Here is a 9,113-nt window from a genome sequence, read left to right as displayed (position 1 = left end):
GACACAAGGATTTATCCCGTGGTTTAGCTCACCACCAAGGCTTGCCTAAGTCCACGTTGTTGAGGTATACCACTAAGGCTCAGGGCTTTGCAACCCTACCTCATTCTTAAGTCAAGAGAGTGAACTCTTGAGATGAGGGGTGATTTTACTCGCTGCAAGAGGTGGTTACAAACCTTCCGAGGGCTGCCACAAACTTGGCAAGCACACCGGGCGACGCTCTAGCCAGCTAGGAGCCAAGCTCCAAGAGTAACAAATACAACCGCTGGCCAAAACGTGAACCAAATGCTCTTTAGGCTTTGGGAATCAATGGAGCTACTCTCTAATCACTTTTGGCACCTTTTTCTCTCAAGGATTGATGGGGAAGTCAAAGGGAAAACCTGAGAGCATGAAGGGCACCAATGGAGGAGAGAGGAGATGAGCACATGCTGATTTTTATCGGTCTGAACCATTGGGGAAGAAGAGACAGATGTTATGGAGGACAGGGACATGTATAAATACCCCAGCCTCCCAATGGTTACTTAAGTGCGGCAGTGCCTCTCTCCAGGTGCGGCACTGCCGCATCCAGCAAGACGGTAAGGGTGAAGGAGTTGTTAAGTTGGCTGTCTTAGCTGAGGTGTGAGGATGTTTTATGTAAAGATTGAGCATTTGGTTGCACACTTTTAACCAGCTGTAGTGTCCCCCTTTATAGTATGGCTTTTCCCATACTCAATTTCAAAAGACAAAAGAATTCAAAACTCCTTTGAGCGCAATGTCGTCCTTATTTGTAACAGAGAATTCTCTATTTGGCACTAAAACAAATCAGTCTTTCATATTTGGCACTCAAAATTTTAAATTTTCTTATCTGGCACCAAGTTGAAATTTTCTTTCGTAAATAGCACTGTCGTCAATTTTTACAGCCCATCGGTTAGTTGACTGGTTTGACCTTGTCAGTTTTATCTCACTGTGTCCAACATAGCCCTCTGCATCCAATTTTCTTGAGCCCCCGATGGCCCGATCCCGTGACCTTCTTCCCCGTGTCGTGCGGCCGAGCGCTCTCGCGTGGAGAGAAAGATGGAGCAGAGGATCCCGTGGCTGGCGGTGCCTAGCACTAGCTACACGCGTCCTCTGGTGGGTTGGTCTCACCCATCGGAGCCAGGCCATTGTCGCGGCTCCTGGCGGTAGCGGGGCGGGCTCGCGGGCTGGCGCTCCGGCTAGCCGGCTGCGTGGCAGAGGCAGCGCGGCCCCTCCGGCCAGCACACGGCGTGGCAGCTTCACTAGTCGGCGGCCGCGGCTCCTGGCGCACAGACCACGGGGAGAGGGAGATTTGGGTGCGCCAAGGCCGTGTGGTCGCAACTCGCCAGGCGTTGGTGCGCTGCTGCACGACGTCGTGTTCCTCCTCTCTTCTGCACGGCACTGCCACTTCGCGTGTCGCCGCGGCGCCGGATTGTCCTAGCGCCGCGTTCAAATCAACTAGCTTTACAAGATCTTGCGCACCTCGCTTCAATCTTCTGCCTTAATGTCTTTTGTCGTACAGACTCCATGAGCAAAATTGATCAGATTCGATGAATTTTCCAGTTGTCTTAGCTTCTTTAGATGGCAACTTGACAAAAATTGATGATTTTTTAGTTGCTCCTCTCTCGGTCTCTCATATGTCCTTTCTGGAGCCCCTTCTCAGCTTCCATCTCAGATGGTTAGCCACCGTGATGTGCCTGGAGCCTCGGACCTTGTTGGAGGCTGGTGGCTGGCCGCGGCGCAGCAGAGGTGTGAGGCACGCACGCTTGCCATGTTTCTGCCCTCCTGCGGCGTCAAGCTTGCCGCTGCGTACGTGTCCCTGCTCGACAGCCACACCCTCGTCTATTAATGAGCCTGTCTAACCATCGATTACCATACAAACACAAAAATTTATGGGTTGAGTCGGTTTTATGATTTTCTTATCTGATAAACTTGTGGACTACTATTACAAACAAGGGCATTTTTTTCATTTTACAAGCCACTTAACACTATCACTAGTGAAAGCAGACGACAGTGCCATATACGGAAGAAAATTTCAACTTAGCACTAAATAAGAAAGTTCAAAATTTTTAGTGCCAAATACGAAAGACTGATTTGTTTTGGTGCCAAATAGGTAATTTCCTCTATTTGTAATTGGGGCTCCTCCTTTACATGTGACATCCTCTATAATGAATTTCCTGCTTATCATCTTAATAAATCTCATTAGTTCTCTAATTAGGTGGTCATCAACACCAAAACCCACATTAGGGCTTGATTGCACTTACACACATAAAACTCTATCACTAATCTTAAGTGACATGGTGTAGGCTTAAAAATTAATGATTACTTATGTCATCATGATACTTAAGTAAATATTAATACAAGCATTTATACCTAAAATTCTAACCCGTGCGAGAGCACGGGTTGATGGACTAGTGAAATCCAAATTTTCCGCAATGAAATTCGATTTCGTTCATGTCGCCGGTTGGCAAAACGGCCCTGTGATCCAGGTCCGATAAAACATGGGTGAAACCCAAAACCCGCTAGGCTTTTTATCTTGTTATGTGTGAGTTTGTTAATGAATAAAAAGCTAGATCCAGCCCGTACCCGAAACCTGCTAGGCTTTTTATCCTGTTATGTGTGAGTTTGTTAATGAATAAAAAGCTAGATCCTGCACGTTTGCGAGCGGCGTCTGAGAACCTGATCTATCATATTAGAGTAACTCACTCATATCTGCCAACAATGTCTCACTATTTCGAGTAGACTTGTATCTAATTAGTGGCATATGTAAAACAAGTTAACATGCTCATCCCGAATTCAAACCTAGCTTACTTTCCCCCTCCCCCATCCAATCATACTGCATCGGAAGCCCAATAGGTACGCATGACCCGAGTGGACATGAGTTTTAACACAAAATTGCACCCGCAACATACATGTTTTAACGGTCATATTTTATATTCTATGAATTTGGGTCGACAAAACCTAGCGGGTCTATGTCGGTTGCCATGTATATCTCGGAGAAGGTTCATAGGGCGTATCACCATTCACACCCATAACTCACTGTTTCACCCAGCACAGTAATTTCAAGGATTCACCTACTGGTACGCTTGTACCATCGGAGGTGGTGGTGGTGATGGTGGTAGGACAGTAGCATACTAGCATGTAATGTATCACGTCCCAATGTCCCCATGCATGCATGTTCCTTTCAAGTTTCAACTTTCAACGACCGGGGTTTCGCTAGTAGACCGACACGCGTCGTTTTCGTCGTCAATCTGGCGACGGGATGGTTGAGGTTGAGGCGCGAGGCGAGGGTCTCTCTCTCTGACCGATCGATGGCGACGCGGAGGACCACCGACGGCGACGTTCCGAGGTGGGCACGCATGACAGCCTCATCAGCCGCCAGCCCGGCCGGCACATCCGCCCACCCAGGCACCCAGCTCTGGAAATCATTCACCGCCACTGTTGCGCCCTCTGCAGCCAGTCGCAATGCAAATGCGTGCGCAGCGTACTGCAGGTGAGGCGAGCGCGCATGCAATAGCACGAGACAGACAGCATCCATGAGCGACGAGAAAGATCGTCGTCGCCAGCCCAGAGCATGCATAATGCAGGGAGATTCGCGACGTGATTAGCGGCACTGTTACGCCGTCGTGCCAGGGAGGTATACGTGCAGTGTTTAGAGTGATGCCAGCTCGGCGAGCAGGCCGTCACGGCATTGACTGCCCAATAGGGATCCAGACCACGTCGGTTTCATTCATCCCAATAATGCGTCCGTGCTAGCATGGATGAAGCGACGTGTGATGTCTGGTGATGGAGACGGCCGGGAGCCGTAGCTTCAGTCTTTCAGACGAGAAAGCACCGGGATATACTCTGTTTCGTCATGCTGAAAGAGACGCAATCTCGGTCGTTCATCCCCTGCGTAATCCCAGTTTACTACGGAGTAATAATAGACTACTTATATATAGCTTAATGGCAGACGTCAACTGAGTTTTGTTCGGAACTTGGGAACGCAGCATGATTTTCAGAACCACCGTCGCCACCGAACACATGATCCCAGTGGAGTGCATGCAGTGCCATCACTGGAATCTGAGACAGGCAGACCTGGCAGAGGCAGGCACATTACTCCTCCGAACTTTGATGTCACGCACGCACGTACGAACACACATGAGTACTGTAGGTTTAGGCTTGGGAAACATCGCGCGTGTTCATTCAATGGTCTGCAGTCAAGTGACGCATCATTGGTTGGTTGCCAGCTAGTATTTCGTGGAATCGGTGAATGATGAGAGCTACGAGTAAGCTGTAACACCGACGTAATTAACAATAGTGAATTTTCTTTTTAAAAGATTTTTGTTATGTCAGTACTAGAACTAACTATAGTTTGACAATGTTAGAAATTAACTTAGAATTAGGCCCTTCAACAGGATCTTTGAGCGATGACTGCGATGACCCGTGCCTGCTTCGTGTCTTTCCTTTCCGGGTAATATGCTCCAATTAAGATGTCGGAATAGACGGACGCCTCACTCTGCTCACTTCGGCACCTAGGCCCTCGCTTCCTCCTCCCTTCCGCGCATGCGCCCCGTGCTTACCTCCAATGTGCGGCCATGGCTGCCTCCCTGGCCGGCGGCGGCGTGCTCCCCCACCCCGGCGTCCTCAACCATCGGGAACGCCCAACGCCCGCGGATTCGGTGGCCCTCCCCCACCTCGGTGACCGGAATCGACCGGCCTAGCCTTCCCCTCCCTTATGTTGAATATGTATGTTTTAATTGTTTCACGCGTTTTAGATATATGTTGCATTTGTTTCACGTGGATGTTGCAAAAGTAGATCTGGGGATGTTGCACATGTTGCAATTATTTCAGAGGCATGTTGCAAGCGCATGTTTCAAGTGTTGCAAGCGGCAGAGGAAGTGTGTTTATCTGGATGTTACATATGTTTCACACGTACGTTGTATGTGTTTTATTTGGATGTTGTGTATGATTGCAATGGTCTTCAATGTTTTCATGGGGGCGTTCGGCTGGTGCGAAATTCCTTCAGAATTCACTGTTCACAGCTGAAAAACATTGTTCATGCTCTCACAAATTCATCCAGATTCCTCCAAATTCCTCCAAGCGAACAGGGCCCATGTGTGTTTTTAAAGTGTTTCAGAAGCATCTTTCAAGTGTTTCAACTGCCTCCAGACGTATATTGCAACTGTTGTATTTGGATGTTTTAAAAGTAGATCGGTGCTGCATCTCTCCTCCCCACCTTCTACCGCATCTTCTCTCCCGGCGCCGGCAGAGCATTCAAACGACGCCGCAGCCGGGTCCTTCCGAATCGGAGGCGCCGCGCGCCCTTCCCCTCTTGTCACTCAGGCGATGCGAGCCCCGCGTCGAGCGCGAAACGGAGTGCAGCGCGCGGGCGTCCGTCTGGACTACCGTTCCTTTACTCCAGCGCTCGGTTAGATCTGGTGCTTACGATTTGCGTGGCTAACCTCTCTCGTTCACATTGGGTCGCGAGAGGGGAAGGAGAGCCTCTATTTATGAGCGCCGTGTACGTGGAGCCACAACCGTGGTTCTGTTGTCGCGACTCTGATCAAGTCGCACACATATGGGTTTCCCCACGGACTCAGGTCGTGTGACCGTTTCCTGACATCAACCAACAGACAGGAGATGGCTTACTGTAGCAAATGATCTCTGCAATAAGCGAATAAAATCGTCGAGTTTTACATCTGAATTCAATGAGCCTGCTTTGGTTTCGGACCACCAAAATACAACGCTTACAGTTGTAGTAGCGCCACAAAGTTATTGGCTGCTGTTTGTTGGTTGGTGACATTCAAACACGCATCGATCTTCGGCGCCCCATGCACCTGCGTCGTGGCATCAAGTGGAGGGTAAACAAACAACCTGTTAGGCCCAACATTCGTGAAACTATGGCCTGGTATACAGCTTGACTCTCAGTGTCAGGCAGCGATCTTGACGATCAAGCGACTGAACTCGATAGCCTAAAAAAAGCTGCCTAGCAGACAGAGCTACCTGGGCTTGAAACCAAAGAACTGCTGATTGATACTGATGATCCATAATCTTAATCATGAGGGCAGTAAAGTCGATGGTCATTATCTAAAAAAAAAAAGGAGTAAAGTCGATGGTCAATGGAAACTATTTTGGGCCAATTCAGAATCAGGCCAATCTACGGAGACTGTGAGCTTCCTAACCCACGTAAGCAGCTCAGATCTACTCAACTATAGTCTGTTTTGGGCCTTTCGGCCTCCGGGCCAAAACTCAGAGGCCCACGACGCAATTCGGCCGGGAAGAGAGGAAAACACCGTGCGGGCCGCGTCCGCCAACTTCTGCAAGCAAAGCAACCGTGCTGAGCGGCCTCCTTGGACGACGCTGACATGCGCGAGTCGTCCGTACGGACAGCGCGCGGCGCCTGGTGAGATAAGATATATATACCGCGGCTCTGCGCCTGTTTTTCCTTTATCATCATATCGCACAAGTGGCCTCCATCTAGCTTTGCTGATATCTGGGCGGGGTGTTTTCTTGGGCGGGGGGCGATACTGCTGGTCAGGCCGGCGTCTTGTGATCTTGTCTTTTTCTAGCTCGGGCAGATCTCAGGGCCGACACTACTGGAAACAGAGACTTTGCCGAGTGTAAATTTCTTTGCCGAGTGTCAAAAATCGGGCACTCGGCAAAGACCTTCTTTGCCGAGTGCTGCACTCGGCAAAGAATTGCACTCGGCAAAGATTTCTTTGCCGAGTGCCGGGCACTCGGCAAACACAAGCACTCGGCAAAGGACTTCTTTGCCGAGCGCCAAACTCTCGGCAAAATATATACACTCGGCATAAGCTGCCCGTGAAACGGCGCCGTGCCACGTTCCTCTTTGCCGAGCGCCTGCGGTTAGGCACTCGGCAAAGATTTATTTTTATTTTTTTTAAATTCTTTGCCGAGCGTCTCAGATCTGGCGCTCGGCAAATAAAAATTTTTTATTTTTAAAATACTTTGCCGAGTGCTCCCTGGACGGCGCTCGGCAAAGATTTAAATTTTTTTTAATTATTTCTTTGCCGAGTGCTCCTGTGTATGCACTCGGCAAAGAGAAAATTTAAAAAAAAAAATTAAAACATTCTTTGCCGAGTGCCTGATGGCTGGCACTCGGCAAAGACACCCTTTGCCGAGTGCCATGCCCCGGCACTCGGCAAAGTTTTTTTGTTTTTTTTTGTTTTTGGCCTCCAATTTTTTTGTGCAGCCTTTTTAAAGCACCAGGAACTCCTAGTTACAATTTGGAGATTTTTTGTGACTTTTTGTTATATTTAGTTACTTTATTTCGTTTACTTGAATTTTTTCGGAAATTAGAAATTTGAACTGCACATGGTACGAATAATGGAGTTTAATGATTCGAAAATTGATAGTCATGTTAGTGTGTGTTATGAGAGGCCGTATCCAGGAACGGACCCAAAATTTCAGACATCTCGTTCACGAAACATGTCCGCGAAATTACGTGTGAAGTGTTTATAAATTCTATAAAATGCAAACGAAGTCCGAAAATCATGAAACATGTTGAGATGTCGTGATATCATATGTGGAGGCTATGATAAAAATTTCAGAAGATTTCGTGCATGTTGTCACGTACGATGCTTACAAACCAGGACATCTCCACATGTGATATCATAGCCTCCAACTCCTCTTCGAGTGTCTACTTGCGAGGTCCCGCGAGCCTCCCACAGGTTCCGCTTCGTCACCAATACCCACTGATTCGCCCTGAAGGACAAAAGTAAGTAACTGTATATGTTATCACCACTACTTCATATGATATGATGAAAAAAACTAATAATTTTTCTTAATTACTTGTGCAGGAACTGGGTGGTTGTGTCGGGTGGTAGCGCACGGCTAGTCAACGGCATCCTGGGTCTTCTGTGCAGGCAGCACTTCCCCGGCATTGTCACGTACGCATCGAAGACGGAGCCGGCCTACTCGTTTGACCACTACGTCGTTGCCTCCGATGCGGAGTACCCCAACAAGGCGGCGCGGGTGAAGGCAGAGTTTTGGGTAAGTCTCCCTTGCACAACATTGCTCAATACGTCACATTCATTAGACTTTTCTTGAAATAATGAATCGATACATCGCTTTTGTATGCAGACTTATTACAGATGCGAGGAGGGATTTGAGGCCAGGGCGGAGCAGGCGACTACCAAAGCCTGTAAAAAACTCGTCACCGACATGCATCACGAGGCGCGCATCCAGGCCATCGTAACCTACTACGGGTCGAAGCTTGGAGAGAGGAAAACCAAGAAAGACGCAAGAGAGATGCAGCTGACCCGGGAGCAGTACCTTGAGGTAAATGAAGAACATCAACATTGATTCGATTTGAGATTAAGTTGGTTTAATTTGATCTTCTTATATGTCCAATACTTGATGACGTGTAGGTGATTCCCTGGTGGTGCCAAGCGTATCCCGAGTGCTGGGCGATGATGGTGGACAGGTGGTTCACGGAGGAGTACCTCAAGATGCACAGGGATGCCCGGGACCGTCGTTTACTGATGCAAGGTCCAGCACACCATCAAGGCAGCCGCAACCTCGCCGGATACAAACAAGCATGGGTACGCGAATTGATTTATCTATTGTCACGCTCAGTTCTGTCTGATTTCTAATCATCGTGCTGTCTTTCTCGCAGTCGGCGTCACATAGTGGCCAGGCTTGCTCGGACTTCTAGGCATGGTGTATGGCCCACAAGGGTAAGGCGACGTCCGACGTCTCCTTCAACCTGGAGGACCCGCCCGAGGCATACACGAACCCGAGCGTCCACTCTCGCATCAGTGAGTACACTGAGGTGGCGAGGTCGCTCCATGGGGCAGACCACGATCCGAGCACCCAGGACTTCGATGGAGAGGCCGTCATGAGGGCGGGGCAAGGCAAGAAGCATGGACGGTTCTGGCTTGGCGACGGCGTCATCGACACGGCCTCTACTCCCTCTCTCTCCCAGATCCGAGCACGGAGCACGAGCGAGAGCCCAGCCATTCGCACACGGCCGACCGCTGCACAGCACCGGGTCGACGCACTCGAGGTTATTCCTGTTTTACTCGTCATACATTGATCTTTACACACCTTAATTAGCTTTGCATTACTGAAACATTGGAGTGAAATATTGCAGGCCCGGCTGGAACAAGAAATGAAGG

The sequence above is a fragment of the Miscanthus floridulus genome, chromosome 18 (assembly GCF_019320115.1).
Source record: "Miscanthus floridulus cultivar M001 chromosome 18, ASM1932011v1, whole genome shotgun sequence".
Taxonomy (NCBI): domain Eukaryota; kingdom Viridiplantae; phylum Streptophyta; class Magnoliopsida; order Poales; family Poaceae; genus Miscanthus; species Miscanthus floridulus.
Note: the sequence above shows the minus strand (reverse complement) of the source record.